The following is a 17,525-nucleotide window of genomic DNA, read 5'->3' as shown; positions in this document are numbered from 1 at the left end:
TGACAAAATCGTGCTCTTACATCTGACAGTACCTGTATGTAGAGAATGTTATTGCTGTCACAGCTGTAAAAATCCCTAGAGTAGCAGAGAAAATGTTGTGTAAAAATCTACTTTTACCTTCATAAATGTGTGTTCAGCCTGCTAGGAAACAGTGATATCTTTCCTAAATAGTTTATAGAATATATAAAAAAAAAATAGTTTTAGCTTTTTTATCATTTAAGGCCAAGATGTATTCTGCTACATATTTTTGTTAAAAAAACCAAAAAAAAAACCCAATAAGTGTATATTGATTGGTTTGCGCAAAAGTTATCCCGTCTTCAAACTAGGGGAAAGATTTATGTAATTTTTATTTACTTTTACTAGTAATGGCGGCGATCGGCAATTTTTTTTTTTTTATTTTTATTTTGGTACTGCGACAATGTGGCGGACTGTTGGGACACCTAACGGACATTTTTTACACTTTTCAGGGGACCAGTGACATTACTACAGTAATCATTGATAAAAATATGCACGGTTACTGTACTAATGAAACTGGCAGGGAAGGGGTTAACACCAGGGGCGACCGAAGGGTTAAATGTGTCCCTAGGGGATGCTTTCTAACTGTGGGGGGGGGGGGGGTGGGCTTGCTGAATGAACACAAAGACCTGTGTTCTGAAACAGCCGTTCTGTCTCCACGGGAAATGATCGCGGGTGCCCGGTTTCCCCTGGACCTGCTGATAGGCTCCCACTGTAGCCAATCTGCAGGTGCGCGCCCCCACCAGCAGTCCCGCGAAACAACGTACTTGCTGCAGTATATGTACCACTGGCAGTCGGCACGTGGTTAAAGTTGATTTTTACAGTTTGGGGTTTTTCTTTTTTATATAGCTGCTCTTTAGGAATTGCCAAGGACCTCTGACATGAGAGGAAACCAAGTTTACAACAACCTTTGTGCACAGAATTTGGTTAGATAGTATAGGAAAAGGGACAGACCAAATCTGTGTTGCAAGATAAACAAAGGCTGCCTATATTATTTTTTGGAATGCCAGTTGCTTCTAGAACATGCATTTATTTAGTGAAGTTGGCGGGAAATGAAATCTGGATCAGGTCAGTAAAGCAAGTTTTAAAGGAGAGTTAATCAATGACAGCCTATGTTTCTCATTCATTCATTGACGGACACAGCTCCTGTCATTCTTGACCATTGGGGTATGCTGCCCCCTACAGGAGTAGGACACTAGGCAGAAAAAACTTCTGGCTGCACCGATGAACAGTCCCAGGGGGTATACCCCCTCTTCCTGGTCTAGTCACTCAGTTTTTTTTTCTTCTGCCTAGTCAGGAGTTCCTTGCTGGGATCTTTTGGTCCTGGCAAAATTTTTTAGATAGAAAATTGTTTTCTCCTGTTTTTTTTCTGTGAGATCTACAATCAACTGCCGTACTTGGCGACGGGCTGGATAATCTAGATTCAGTGGTCATCCCAGTCTGGCCAGCGAGCACGCAAAGGGCTCAGCTCTGCACTAGGTCTGGCACGACCTAGCCCCACTGGATTGTGGCTGGCCCTGCAAGTTAAACATCTCGCGAGGTCGCATACAACCTGGCCTTGGCCTGAGTCGCAGCATTCCTCCTGGCCGACAGCCTCCCCATTTCAATGGAGAGGAGAATCTGTCTGGAGCAGTGCCCCCCCCTTGGGACGGCCGGACCCACGGGTTCCCCTCCCTGCCAAGTTCCTCATCCTGCCCCTACCTCCTCCACATAGTTGAGGATGTAATTTATTTATTTTTTTTGGGGGGGGGGGGCGCAGAGCTCTAACAGGTGATGGAAGGGGGGGGGGGTGCGCCGCTGTCGACAGAACAAATGGGGGGAGTTTGGTTACCTAGTGGGGGCTCCTGCCAGGGCCCCCTATCCTGCCTGGATCTGTCCTGATGCCTGGTCTCCTGATTTTTGAGTCCCTGTAGGCCCATTTTCTTATGGTTTGCATTGCAAATAGTGGCGGCCATGACAGTGCCGCCCCGTGGGTTTTGATTTTGGCGATGGGAGCCCCTTCTTATCTCCTGGTGCTGACTCCTGGAACATTCAGCTCCCTCATCACCGCATGTGTAGTGCAGAGCCTCCAGGTGATTGCAGGTGCCTGTGCCTGTGTCGGTGGGTGGTGAGTCTAGTGGGGTCCTCTCCCTCTCTGCTGAGGATCGCTCTGTGCCTTGTGCTTGGCAACCTGGTGCTGCTGCCAGTGCGGTGGGTGTTGTCCCTTAGTGTGTTACACTTTTTTGTGGGGTCCCCCTGGTGACTCATGGAGTCTTTGGAGCGTGTTTCCCCACCTGATCCCTTCTCTGAGGCTGCGGGGCCCTCTGGGACCCGACCATCCATCCATGCACTGACTGCGGTCCTGGAGTCCCTTGTGTCCTGGGTGGAGGCATTGTGTGGGTGACAGGCTAGCAAAAGTGCCCCCTGCCTCATCTGTCTCATCAGATCCTGAATCTGATTTGGCCACTGCATACGTGGGTCACCCTGCTGGGTCTGTGACCACGCGCCTTGAGTCCTCTGATAGTGAGGATGATTCCTCCGCGACTGTTCGTAAAAAGATGCTGGTAGATGCACTGATTGTATCGTGCATGAGACCCTAAAGATGGAGGACACAGCTGAAGCTGCAACAGACGCAGGTACCCTTTGGCATGCACAAGCCATCCAGAGCGGCAAAGGAGTTTTCCTTTCCCTGCCTATTTTGACAGAATTTTTCCAAAAGAGTGGGTGCGACCAAAGCGTCCCCGTGGGGTTCCTAAGCGTTTTACTAGCCGTTACCCCTATGAGGAATCTCTCCCTTAAAAAGTGGACTGTGACACCAGTGGTGGACCCTCCGGTTTCCAGATTAAATAAGGCAACCTTAATTCCTGTGGAAGAGTCCCCGGACTTAATGGATCTGGCTGACCAGAAGGCAGAGGCTGTGGCCTGCTTTATGTATAAGGTGCACCTATATAAAAGAAAACTGTAGGATGCACTAGCAGCGCTAGTGTAGAGAAACAATCTCTAAACCTTAAGCAGAGTCCTTATAAAACATGTGAACAAAACTGATGTCCATTAATCAGATTTAGAGATGAAAAGTCCAAAGATTCAATTCCACCACCGTGTAGATATGACTGATAAAGCCTTCACCACACCTTTGTGCAAGCCCTATGGTAATAGACTCACCAGAGCCTGCTGCATACAGGCAAAACAGGACGTCTGAACACTCCAAGAGTCTGGACCCGGCTTCAGGTGGAAAAGTATTGGACCCCTCTTCAATCCTCATATGATACCCATATGTGACACATGTATAGGGATGGAATGACACCACATAGCGTGATACTGTATTAACCACACTTTATTCACACTCAAAATAAACACTCTGCAATGGTTGCACTCACAAAATCAACATTAGGTGAAGGCATGTAATAAAGGTAAGCTGCGTCCGGTCGAATCCTGTAGATGTTTAGTTAGTCATTCGGTAACTGAGCCTGAGAAGAAGCCATTCGTTGGCGAAACCGGTCAGGGCGTGGTTAAGCGGTCACCAGGCTCCAGCGTTCCGAGTCATGTCCAGAGAGTTAGCCGTCTCAGGTACCGAATGACTAACTAAACATCTACAGGATTCGACCGGACGCAGCTTACCTTTATTACATGCCTTCACCTAATGTTGATTTTGTGAGTGCAACCATTGCAGAGTGTTTATTTTGAGTGTGAATAAAGTGTGGTTAATACAGTATCACGCTATGTGGTGTCATTCCATCCCTATACATGTCACATATGGGTATCGTATGAGGATTGAAGAGGGGTCCAATACTTTTCCACCTGATCCCGGGTCCAGACTCTTGGAGTGTTAAGACGTCCTGTTTTGCCTGTATGCAGCAGGCTCTGGTGAGTCTATTACCATAGGGCTTGCACAAAGTTGTGGTGAAGGCTTTATCAGTCATATCTACACGGTGGTGGAATTGAATCTTTGGACTTTTCATCTCTAAATCTGATTAATGGACATCAGTTTTGTTCACATGTTTTATAAGGACTCTGCTTAAGGTTTAGAGATTGTTTCTCTACACTAGCGCTGCTAGTGCATCCTACAGTTTTCTTTTAAATAGGTGCACCTTGTGTTTAGATTCGTTTTATTTAATAGCAGCTGCTGATTTATGTTTGTATGTTGGTACATATTAAGGTACTGATCAAACCACACATTTTAGCCTCTAGGTTTTAATGTGATTTTATTTCTACAATTATTTTTTGAGCGCCAGGTGAGTGGGTTTCTTTGTATTTTGATCCTACTCGGTGGTTTTAACTGCTTTATGTATACCTTAGCTGGTTCGGCAGTGAGGACGGTATTGACCATTGCCCTCGTGTTGCAGACCAAGTAAGTTAAGCTTGTACGCTGTGACCTGGAGGGAGAACGGCTCCCTCCTGCCTTTGCTGAGCTGGTGAACAAGCTGGTTCAGGGGCTGCAGTTATGTGATGCCTCTTTGGATGTGGTTCCACAGATGGCTCGCCTCTGTTTTGGCGGTAGTCCTTCGGCGTGTCTTTTTGGCTCAAATGCTGGTCTGCGGATCAGACTTCTAAAAGGGCCTTGACTGATCTTCCCTTTCAAGGAGATCGTCTGTTTGGAGCTACCCTGGATGACATCATTAAAGGGTTCACAGGGGGGGGGGGGGGGAGTACATTATGTGCCAGTCACCAGTGTTTTCTCTGCTTTGCTGTGGGAGAGGAGCAATATCAGTTTATGGCGTTACCCTTTGGTATCACCCCTGCTTCTCGGGTCTTCACAAAAGTGTTGGCTCCGGTGCTAGCCTTGCTTTGCCAATGGGGGATTGCGGTACTGGGATACTTGGACAATCTCCTTCTGCGAGCCAGGTCTTCCTCTGCTCTGGTGGAGAACCTGGAGATCACAATACGAACTCTGTGGGAGTTTGGCTGGATTCTGAATTTTTCTGGACAAACTCCAGAAATTGCAGGCTGCTATTCGTCTCCTGCTGTCCAACAAATAGTCATCCCTCTAGACTTGCATGCGGGTGTTGGGCCTGTTGGTATCTATCTTCGAGGTGATTCAGTTTGCACCGTTCCATACGAGGTCCCTGTAAAGGGAGATTTTGACCATGTGGGACACAACTTTGCTGTCTTTGGACAATCCGATCCAGCTGAGTCGGGAAACAGAGTCCCTGAGATGGTGGCTTCCCTCTCAGGCGCTTTGACTGGGAAAATCCTTTCTCCCCTTGTATTGGACAGTGGTCACCACAGATGCTGGCCTGTCCAGCAGGGAGGTGTCCTTGGCAAGCATTCTGCTCAGGGGATCTGGACACTGGAACCAGACTACAGATCAATGTCCTGGAACTCCGAGCGATCAGACTATGTCTGGATCATTGGATGGATCGTTCTCAGTGATGCCCAGTGTGCATTCAGACAATGCCACAGCCGTGGATCATGTCACTAACCAAGGGGGGCACAAGAAGTGCCATGGAGGTTACAGGCATTCTAAGGTGGGCAGAACGGTTCGTTCCAGCCCTCTCTGCTATACACATTCCCCGGGTGGAAAATTGGCATGCGTTGGACCAAAGGGAGTGGTCCCTTCATCTGAAGGGGTTTCATCAATTGTCTCTGGTGGGGTACTCCGGAGGTGGAACTATTGGCGTTTCGGCTCAACAGAAAGGTGCTGAGTTTTGTGGCTTGGTCTAGGGATCCTCTGGCACACGCCACAGACGTGCTAGTGGCCCAGTGGGGTCAGTATCGTCTGATCTACACCTTCCTCCTCTCAAGCTTCTGCCCAGACACATACGCAGGATCGAGGCAGAAGGGATTCCGGTCATCCTAGTGGCACTGGACTGGCCTCGCCGGGCCTGGTACGCCGATCTAGGGGGGCTGGTCACCGACTTTCCTTGGAAGCTTCTTCTCCGGGAGGATCTGCAGTCCCAAGATCTTCCATCCTGCTTTACAGTCGTTGGCTTTGATGGCTTGGCTGTTGAACGCCAGGTGCTAAAGGATAGAGGTTAATCTGAGTCTGTGATTCCCATGTTGTTAAAAGCAAGGAAATCTACCTCCTAGGAAGATCTATCATCGTACGTGGAAGACGTGCATTGCTTGGTGTGAGTCTCTTGAGGTTCAGGTGGCTCTAATCTTGACCTTCCTTTAATGGTAGGTTGAACAGAATTTGGCCTTCAGTACCATCAACGGCCAGATATCGCCTTTGTCGGTCTTCATCCAACGACCTTTGGCCACACTCCCTGGGTATGTACCTTTTTTTTTTTTTTTTTTTTTTTTTTCTTCAGGGTGTCCGACATTTGGTTCCTCCAGTGTGGGCTCCGTTGCCTCCTTGGGATCTTAATTTGGTGCTTTCAGCTCTACAGAAGTCTCCCTTTGAAAATATTTGGGAGATTCCCCTGCTTACGCTGTCCCTGAGGGTGGCCTTTTTGGTGGCTATCACTTCTTCTGCTTGCAGGTTGTCTGAACTGGCAGCAATATCCTGTCGCTCACCTTATTTGGTGATTCACAAGGAAAGGTGGTGCTTCGCCCCTGTCTGTCATTCCTTTCCTAGGAGGTCTTTGACTTTTGTTTTAAATGAAGACATTGAGTTGACTTTTGTTTTAAATGAAGACATTGAGTTGCCTTCTCTGTGTCCCAGGCCTAAAAATATGAAGGAAATTGCCTTGCATGCCTTGGATGTGGTTCGTGGAATTCGATAGTACTTGGCAGCTAACGGAGTCTTTCAGAAAGTCGGACTCTGTGTTCACGGATGGACCTCACAAAGGGTTGTCCACTTCCAGATGGATCAGACAGATGGTAGTTCAGGCCTATTCCATCAGGGGTCAGGTTCCTCCTTTCCCTGTCAAGGCCCACTCTACTAGGGGGCTTAGTGCCTCCTGGGCCTTCCGTCATCAAGTGTCCGTGACGCAGGTTTGCAAGGTGGCCACCTGGTCGTCGATGCACACTTTTACAAAGTTTTATAAAATGGATGTGTTGGCATCTGCGGAAGCTTCCTTTGGCGGCATGGTTTTTGCAGGCTGCTGTTAAGAGGACCTGATCCTCCTTGAGGTTGTATTGTTTTTTCAGATGGGCTCCAGTTGTTTTGGTTGAGCCCCTGTCGCCTGGTTGGCTACTGTTTTAGCTTTGGGAGTTTGCTGTTTCCCACCCCTCATGTTTGACACTGCTTTGGGATGTCCCAATGGTCAAGAATGACAGGAGCGGTGTCCGTCAATGAATGAGAGAGAATGGGATTTTTGAATTACCATAAAATCTTTTTCCTCTAAAGATCATTGACACACAGGACCCACCCCTCTGTGGAGTTGTAGTTCTCCTGACACTGCTTGTAACAAAACTGAGTGACCTTAGCAGGAAGAGGGAGTATACCTCCTGGGACTGCCCATGGGTGCAGCCAGAAGTTTTCTGCCTAATGTCCTACTCCTGCAGGGGGCAGCATAATCCAATGGTCAAGAATAACAGGTGCTGTGTCCGTCAGTGAACATCGGAGGAGAAATGGATTTTACGGTAAGTCAAAAATCCCATTTGTTTTCTACCAGCCCCTGAGGGACTCGGTTTTATTTATAATAAACCTAAGGTTATACTGCTGCCTACAGCAGAAATAGACACTATAGTCACTTAGAACCTGAAGATCAACCTTCTAGAGGCTCTAACTTCTCACATTCTCTCAGTTGCACTAAGGGCTGCATGCTTGTGCTGAGATTGCACTAGAAAAATGTTTGTCTGTGCAATGGTACCCAAAAAAACAATGGTTTATGCCCTGTCCACATTGACGGGAGGAGGCAGCTGTGGAAAATGGCTGTGTGGGGTAAAATGTAACATGTCTGCATTTCTCCCACACCACTCTGCAGCTCTCATGCTTTGTGTAGGTGAATGAAATGTCACCTTACCTTTTTTTTAATTTTAATTTCCTTTCCACACAGTTGCCAAAAATGTGCTGCAATATCGCAAGGCACTGCCCTCAAAAGCCCATCCAGCCCAGACAACAGCCTGCAGTGGGATGTTTTCTGACTAGTGTGAATCAGCCTCAGGAGCGGATGTCTTCTTCTGCTCTGTTTGTTTTTTTATTTACTTTAACTGTAAGATTATCTTATTAACCGCATCTGATTCAGGCCAGGTATTGGAAATCCTGAAGTATCTTCTTTGCCAACGAGCGCAGGTGTTCTCACTTCATCTAATTTTATGGTTTTCTATCTGTGGCGGTTGTGACCTCTCCTTTTGTGTTTTAATAGATTTATAGATTTTTATATATATATATATATATATATATATATATATATATATATATATATATATATATATATATATATATATATATATATAATAATTTAGCAAAGACTCTGAAGAATAAAATGGCAATCGTTGCAATATTTTTTGTCACGCGATATTTGCGCAGCGGTCTTTCAAACACCATTTCTCTTACTTCCTCCGACAGTGCCGCCACCTCGAAGTCATCACTATTGGTATTGATTTGCGCTCTGCAGGAGTAGCTAGGCATAAGACTTAGTCAAAAGAACAAAGCATTTAGCATAGACACCCATGGGGGCTGTCCCACTGGTCAATACCCCCCTGCTTTGATCCCTCTCAACTCAGTTTGTTTCGGCCTAACATCAGGAGTAGTTGGGCTTCCCTGTGCTGGGGCTACAGTCTCAGCCTTTCTAATCTTCTTTTTTTTATTTTTTCCTTTGATTTTCTTTAAAAATGTCAGTTTTTTTTTTTTCTTTGATTTTACTAGCTGTTTATTTTGTCAGCTTTAGTTTTTAGTTGGATCTTCGGATGAAGATGGATTCTTGCAGAGCTGGGAATCGGACTGACCGCCCTGGTTCTCCAGTGCAGAGGGTCAGAGGGACCCCCAGCCCGACATCGAGCGTTCAGCCATGTGTTCATCCTGGCATTATGAACGACCCATCCCTGCTCGCAGCAGGGATGCAACCTGTGAGGTGGCTACCTCACTGGACACATCTGTGGTGCTCCAGTGTCCTGTCCTTGGCTAACGGCATTCCCTGTCAGATGAGGACAGCGGCTTTCTGTTCATAGAGGCACCCCACGCCGTCCGATACAGGTAAGTGCTTTCTGTGTGGGGCCTCTGTCTGGGGTGGCAGTCCTGTGTTGCTGTGTGTTCCCCATGTCTGTGCCTGTGTGGGGCTCCCTGATGCGATCCCTGCGGAGGTCTCCTTGTGCATGCACTGCGGGGCTGTGTGTGTTTGGGGGCCCCTTCCCCTGTGTCACGGCTGTGTTTTTTGGGGGTGCAGACTGTGTGTGCGGCGGCCGCAGCAGGTAAAAACCACACGGTCCGCCATTTTAAGTATGGGCAAGCATGTCTGGCTTCACTGTGGACTTAACTGCATGCTGTTTTGGCGCCATCCGGCGCGTGGCAGAACGATCGTTCCGAGCACTTGTTCGGCCATCTTGCCGAAGCCTTCCATTCAGTTATATGGGCAGCCATTTTCCCTGGGTCTTGCAGCTTATAGTTCAGCCTCTGATGACTTCCTTTTCCTCTGAATCAGCGATCGGTGTGGTAACACTCTGTGTGGGCTCATGCAGACTGTCTCTTCCATAACTCTGTTTTGTCCTTCCTGGCTCAGTTTCTTCTCTTGGGGGTCTTTTGTCAGTGTGTATATATAGCGGTGGGCTGCGCACTCCGCGGCGATTTTAAAGGGCCAGTACCTTTTTTTTTTTTTTTTTTTTTTTTTTTTTTTTTTTTTATTGCTCTATTGTTTCTGACTTGGGCAATGGAATCTCAGGACAGCAAATTCCCTCCAGCCCTGGTGGGGGACCCCAGTCCTCCTGTTATACCTGATTTGGCCGTCATAGTGGCGTCTTTAGTGTCCAAAATGGAGGTGCTGATGGCTGAACGTGCTGCTAGGAAAAGGCCCAGATTATCTATCTCCTCTGATTCAGATGGTGATGTGGCTGCTGTGGCGAGCATGCCCTTTTCAGGGTCTCGCTCATCCCTGGACCCTCTGGGGTCTGAGGGGGAGGCGGAGGTGGAGGGGGTTGATGATTCTCCCCCGAGGTCGCCTGAATGCGCGACTATGGATGAGTTAATCTCTTCTGTAAAATAAACCCTACACTTGGAGGATGAGCCCAGTCCTCCGGGCATTGTGTCCTCTTTTGGGACACACAGGACCAGCAAGTCGGCGCAGGTTTTTCCCTGCCCCGCTGAGTTTCATTACACTGTGAATGAACTGTGGCGCACTTTAAAACGTCCATTCACGGTACCTAGTCGGTTTAAGTTGCTATAACCCTTTGCTCCGGCTACGGAATTGCGATGGTGTGTGCCTCCACAAGTGGAACACACTGTGGCCGTGTTAAACAAAGCTACCTTGATTCCTACTGAGGAGACCCCGGTTTTTCGGGATCCCACGGACAGGAGGTTGGAGTCTCTTGCCCGCCATTCCTACATGGTGGCGGGTTCCTTGCTCAAACCTGTTTTTGCGTCCGTTTTGGTGGCTCAGGCGGTGGCTGATTGGACTAAGGTGCTTAGTCTAATTAATAATATAATAATTAATATAATAATTAATAATAATTATTGTCATATTGTTTTTTCTAATAAAATATTATATTTTTCAAAATTTGTGTATTCAAGAGTGCCTTTAAAGTCCCACCAATAGGGGATTTCTTTTTTTGGGACTAAGGTGCTTAGACGCAACCTCGCGTCTGATTCTGCCCCACCTGCCACACTGGCTATGGTGAACCAAATTCACCAAGGAGTCATGTATTTGTGCGATGCGGCCTTAAATGAGGCCCCTTTGGTAGCACGCCTATCTAGTGTTGCGGTGCTTAACCGTCCGACTGATCTGGCTGAAGAGCTGGTTGGCTGATCAGACATCACGGAAAACTGTTGCTGATTTTCCCTATGCTGGTTCTCGCCTTTTTGGCAAGGCGTTGGATACCTTGGCGAAAGGTGTCACGGGGGGGCAAGAGCACCATGCTGCCCCAGAACCCGAAGAACAAGTCCTTTCGTGGCAAGCGGGGTCCGCCTCTCGACCCAATCAAGGGTCTTTCGTGCCTTTCGGAATCAAACCAAGGGCAAGCCCTTCAAGGGCCAAGGTAGCCAGAAGAAGCCCTGGGCGGCCAAGCAGAAGTCCGGCAATGCCGGGGCGGCGGGTCAATCCGCCTCTGCCTGAAGGGGCGCCCTCACCCATTTTAGGGGTGGGGGGACGTTTGCGCGGTTTCCTCTAACCTTGGCTGCTCCGAATTCCGGACAGGTGGGTTCAGGAAATCATTTGATCAGGGTACAAGATCGAATACCTTTCCCGGCTGGCGAACAGGTTCTTTCCCTCAAATATTCATTTGACCCCAGGGCGTCTGCAGGGCCTGCGTCAAGCAGTGCAGGATCTCCTTGCCCAGGGGGTGATTGTCCTCATCGGGACAGGTTTCGGGGGTTTTATTCCAATCTGTGCACTGTGCCCAGAAAGGAGGGCAAGGTGCGGCCCTATTCTGGACTTGAAAGTGCTGAACCGCTTCGTGCGCGTTCGGAAGTTCCGTATGGAATCCCTCCGCTCGGTGGTGGCCTCCCTCAGTCCAGGGGAATTCCTGGGCTCTATAGATCTGCAGGATGCGTACCTACACATCCCCATTTTCGAGGGTCACCAGAGGTACCTTCGGTTCGCATTAGCGGAGGATCACTATCAGTTTGTGGCGTTACCTTTCGGTCTTGCTTCGGCTCCAAGGGTCTTTACCAAAGTGTTGGCGCCTGTTCTGCCCCTGTTGCGGGCACAAGGCATTGCGGTCTTGGGATATCTGGACGATCTCCTGTTAAGATCGAGTGCCAGCCAGGACCTGCTGCTCGATCTGTCCACTACGGTACAGACGCTCCAGGAGTTCGGATGGACCATCAACGTATAGAAGTCGACCTTGTCTCCTTCGGTTTGTCTTCCCTATCTGGGAATGGTTCTGGACTCTGCTCAAGCAAAGGTGTTCTTGTCGGAGGACAAGCTCCGGACCTTAAGGGACGAGATCAGGTCACTCAGGGACAAGCCATCCTCGTCACTCAGGACCTGCATGCGGTCCCCTAGGGTTGATGGTATCGGCCTTCGAGGCGATACCCTTTGCTCAGTTTCACACACGGTCTCTTCAAGCGGAGATCCTGGCCAGGTGGGACAGACTGCCTCAGTCCCTGGATCTGAGTGTCTCCTTGAGTCGCCGGACCAGAATGGATCTTCTGTGGTGGCTTCAGTCCCCGGCTGTGTCTGAAGGAAAATTCTTCCGTCCGTTGCTGTGGACGGTGATTACCACGGATGCCAGCCTGTCAGGCTGGGGTGGAGTCCTGGGCAACCTGTCTGCCCAGGGCACTTGGTCAGAGGAGGAATTCTCCCTTCCTATCAACATATTGGAACTGAGAGAGATCAGACTTTGTCTCTTCCAGTGGTCGGATCGCCTACGGGGCCGTCCTGTTCGGGTACAGATGGACAATGCTACCGCGGAGGCTTACATCAACCACCAAGGGGTCACCAGGAGGTCCCGGGCGGCCCGAGAGGTGACCGACATTCTATTTAGGGCTGAGACTAATGTCCTGGCAATTTCAGCAGTTCATATTCCGGGTGTGGAGAATTGGCAGGCCCACTATCTGAGCTGCCAGACCCTGGAATGGTCCCTACACCCGGAGGCCTTCCAAATGCTGTGTGCGAAGTGGGGATCTGTTTGCAACTCGGCTGAATCACAAGGTGGAAAGATTCGTGGCAAGAACGCGCGATCCGTGGGCGGACGCCTCGGATGCGTTGGTGGCCCCTTGGCATCGGTATCATCTGATGTATGCCTTTCCTCCGATTCAGTTGTTGTCCAGGTTCCTTCACAGGGTAGCCTCGGAACCGAAGTTGGTGATTCTACTGGTGCCGGACTGGCCACGCCGTTCCTGGTACGCAACATTGTTCACCTGGCGGTCGAGCCTCCTTGGCGGCTGCCAATGTGAGAAGATCTGCTGTCTCAGGGACCGATCTTCCATCCTGCTTTACAGTCGCTGGCTTTAACGGCCTGGCTGTTGAAAGCCAGGTCCTGAGAGACAGGGGTCTCTCCTCAGAGGTCATTCCTACTCTTATCAAGGCTAGGAAAGCCTCATCTGGTAAAATCTATTACCGTACCTGGAAAGCTTATTTCGCCTGGAGTCCAGGGGGTTCTCCCCTCGCTCATACTCGGTGACGAGAATCCTGGCTTTCCTTCAGACTGGTGTGGACCAGCGCTTGGCGCTGGCCACGATTAAGGGCCAGGTTTCTGCACTGGCTGTTCTTTTTCAACGCCCTGTGGCGTCTCATTCCTTAATTCGCACCTTTATCCAAGGTGTGCAACATTTGGCTCCTCCCCGGAGGGAGCCTTTGCCTCCATGGGACTTGAACTTGGTTCTGTCCGTACTACAGCGTTCTCCCTTTGAAAACATCTGGGAGATATCGTTGCCTCTGCTCTCTAAGAAGGTTGCCTTTCTAGTGGCAATCACTTCGACTCGCAGGGTGTCAGAATTGGCGGCGTTGTCTTGCCGCTCTCCTTACTAGGTGATTCACAAGGATAAGGTGGTCTTGCAACCTCATTCGTCTTTTCTCCCTAAGGTGGTCTCTATTTTCACCTTAATGAGGACATTGTTTTGCCTTCGCTCTGTGTGAAGCCTAAGCATCCTAAGGAGGTTGCATTGCATTCCTTGGATGTTGTCAGGGCGATCAGGGTGTACCTGTCGTCCACTGAATCCTTTCGGAAATCGGATTCTCTTTGTCCTTCCTGAGGGACCTCGAAAGGGCATGGCCGTGCCTGCGGCGACCATTGCCAAATGGATCAGACAGACCATTTGTACAGGCCTATGCTTTGAAGGAACGGGTTCCACCCTTTCCTGTTAAGGCGCACTCTACCAGATCAGATCATTGAGTACGTCCTGGGCCTACCGGCATCAGGCCTTGGTGGCCCAGGTGTGCAAGGCTGCGACTTGGTCGTCGGTGCACACCTTTTTCAAATTCTAGAAGGTGGATGTTCTGGCATCAGCTGATGCCTCCTTTGGCCGCAAAGTTCTCAGTGCAGCAGTGCCATAGGGGACCCTTGTTTTTTTGTGGGTCCCTGGCTGTTGGGGTTGTTTATACCCTGGGTTATTTGCTTTCCTGGGCTGTTGCTCCTGTTGAGCCTTTTCTGTTGCCCAGAAGGTTCTCTTACTGTGCGTGTAAGGTTCCTTTCTCTGATGTGGGTACTGTGTTGCCTTGTCTGCGGTTGCGTCTCCCACCCCTCGTGTCTACACTGCTTTGGGACATCCCAATAGTGATGACTTAGAGGTGGCGGCGACTGTCGGAGGACGTAAGAGAAAACAGAATTTTTGTAAAATCTTACCGTAAAATTCCTTTCTCTGAGTCCTCCGACAGTCGCCGCACCCACCCCTCTTTTGGTTTTTTTTTTCTTGTACACCTACTGCTATTTTACCAAACGGAGCTGGGAGGAATCAATGCAGGGGAGTATTGACCAGTGGGACAGCCCCCATGGGTGTGTCTATGCTAAATGCTTTGTTCTTTTGACTAAGTCTTATGCCTAGCTACTCCTGCGGAGCGGAAGTCAATACCAATATTGATGACTTAGAGGTGGGGGTGACTGTCGGAGGACTCAGAGAGAGGAATTTTACGGTAAGATTTTACAAAAATTCCATTTTTTTTTTTTTGGAAAAATTAATTTCACTGCATTTAAAAAAAAAAAAAAAAATGTTAGCCCATTTTTTTTTTTTTTTATATTGCAAAAGATGTCATGTCGAGCAAATGGATACCCAACATGTTACGGTTTTGCGCACACCTGCGGAATGGCGACAAACTGCGGTCAATAAAAATCTCCATAGGCGACTCTTTACGGTTACCAGTTTAGAGTTAAAGAGTAGCTTTTTTTTTTTTTATAAATTCTTGCTCTCGCTCTGGCAATACCTCACATGTGTGGTTTGAACAGCGATTTCATTTGCGGGCGCTACTTCCGTATACGTTTTTTTTATTCGTTTGCTTACGGCGACGGGGGCAGCTAAACATATATTTTTTTTTTTTTTAAACTGTGCTAAAATTTTAAAAATAAAATAGGAAAAAAAAAAATCTGATCACATTTATTGCTGTTACAAGCAATGTAAACATCCCTTGTGACAGCAATAGGCAGTGACAAGTACTCTTTATGGAGGGATCGGGGGTCTAAAAGACTGCATTTTTGAATACGGTCACTTTTATTTTTATTTTTTTTAATTCGGCACCTTTAGCAGCCGAATAACTCGGACGTGACGTCATGGACACCACCTCCGGGTTACGTCATCGGAGACCCGATCGAAGCCGCATTCGCCGGCTGGTTGCTCGGGTCTACCGGTGGGATGGGAGACCCAGGCAGAGCCACGGAAGGCGGTGGGAGGTTATTAACGCCGGAAAGCCGATCGCCGACTCTAAAAAACGGTACCGGGGTGATGCCTCTAGCTGCAGGCATCACCCAGGTACAATCACTTAAATGCAGCCAACGTAGACCTACGTCGGTTTGCGTCAAGTGGTTAATGTGAGTGATTTTTAGAGTTTTTATAGATGTATTTGGCTATTCTCTCTCGGGTGCAGCTTTAGGCTAAACAGTGTATGCAGGGGTAAAGATCTTCTAGGCTTATTTTTCTTTTTACTAGCTTTACATTTTGGGAATCCCTCTACTTTATACTTGGGTTCTGTTTATGGTAGCTGGGCAGTGTACAGTCAAAGCACATTTGAGTTTCTTACCATCCTGCAATCCCAACCAGGGTTTTATATTTATTTTTTTTATGATCCAGCTATCTTTTATGTGCGGTTTTCTGTCTTCCGCGCATTTTTAGAGGTAACCCTGTGACCGCGCACAGAAAATGGTACTGCGGCTTAGTGACTTCTGTCTTTGCACTTTGGCTTGCCAGAGTTGGTCCCGCACTGTCCACGGTTTTATAAGCTCTCAATAGCATGAAAATAGCCTGAAGCTTTTTTCTGACTGCAGATATTCAGATATTTAGGATCAAGTTGACTTAACGTAGACACTGCTTGTGGTTGTAAGGGGTCACAGCTATTATTTGACTTACAGTGCATGCAGAAAATGTTCACAGCGCTTTTTTTCACGTTTATGTTGCAGCCTTTTTCCAAAATTGATAAAATTCATTATTTTCCTCAAAATTCTGCAAACAATACCCCATAATAATGTGAAAGAAGCTTGTTTTGAAATCTTTGCAAGTTTATTAAAAATAAAAAATGAAAAAATTACATGCAGAAGTATTCACAGCCTTTTGCCATCTGGAGATTCCAAAAAAGCACCTGAAGGACTATGAGAAACAAAATTCTTTGGTCTGATGAAAAAAAGATTGAACTCTTTGGCCTAAATGGCAAGTGTCATGGCCGAAACCATCCCTACAGTTCAGCATGGTGGTGGCAGCGCTATGCTGTGGGGATGTTTTTCAGCGACGGGAACTTGGAGACTAGTCAGGATCAAGGGAAAGATGAATGCAGAAAACCTGTTTGAAGAGTGCTCTGGACCTCAGACTGGGGCAAAGGTTCATCTCCCAACAAGAGAACCCTAAGCACACAGCCAATTTTACAAAGGAGTGGCTACGGGACAGCTCTGTGAATGTCCTTGAGTGACCCAGCCAGAGCCCAGACTTGAGCCCGATTTTAAAGATCTCTGGAGAGATCTGAAAATGGCTGTGCACTGTTTCTCATCCAACCTGATGGAGCTTGAGGTCCTGCAAAGAAGAATGGGAGAAACTGCCTAAAAATAGGTGTGCCAAACTTGTAGCATCATACTCAAAAAGACTTGAGGCTTTAATTGGTGCTAAATGTGCTTCAACAAACTATTGAGCAAAGGCTGTGCATACTTGTGATTTTTTATTTTTTTCCTTTTTTTTTTGTATTTGTAATTTTGCAAAGATTTCAAACAAACTTCTTTCACGTTGTCATTATGGGGAATTGTTTTTAGAATTTTCAGGAAAGTTGTATAAAAAAAGTGTGTGTGTATATATATATATATATATATATATATATATATATATATATATATATATATATATATATTCTAATATAATATAAATATTTTTTTTTTTTTTTCTTACACCCAATTTTCATATAAACAATTTTTTTCGCAAACAAAGCATATGCCTACTTGCAATTGCACCCCGTTAACCATTCTGCTACTCCTGAGTATAGCGATACCATGTGTGAGACTTTTATACAGCCTGGCCACATACAAAGGCCTAACATCCAAGTAGCACCTCTAGCCGTTTTAGAAGCATAAATTACATAGAATTTCATGATGACCTATCACCCTTTGGAAGGCCCTGGAGCTCTAGGACAATGGGAACATCCACAAAATGACCCCATTTGGGAAAGAAAATACCATAACATATGTTCTATTAGGCATCATGAGTCTTTTAAACGTGTTTTTTTTTTTTTTTTGTTTTTTTTTACACAAAGCTGTCCATTTATAGGATATTTCTAACACAAGCATTTACATATCAAAAATTACACCCCAAAATACATTCTGCTGCTACTCCTGAGTATAGTGTTACCACATGTGAGACTTTTACACAGCATATACGGTCATATACAGAGGCCTAACATCCAAGTAGTCACCTTCAGACATTCTAGGAG

General features: G+C 47.3%; 1 protein-coding gene across 1 annotated transcript in view; it reads left to right on the top strand.

The window, feature by feature from the left end:
• Positions 1–17,525, top strand: part of RNF126 (ring finger protein 126) — a 213,661-nt gene that overhangs the window by 61,001 nt on the left and 135,135 nt on the right. The window lies entirely within an intron of this gene.

This window comes from Pelophylax lessonae (assembly GCF_965119305.1).
Source record: "Pelophylax lessonae genome assembly, chromosome: 1".
Classification (NCBI taxonomy): Eukaryota; Metazoa; Chordata; class Amphibia; order Anura; family Ranidae; genus Pelophylax; species Pelophylax lessonae.
The sequence above is the reverse complement of the archived record's forward strand: the minus strand, read 5'-3'. Positions and strand labels throughout refer to the sequence as shown.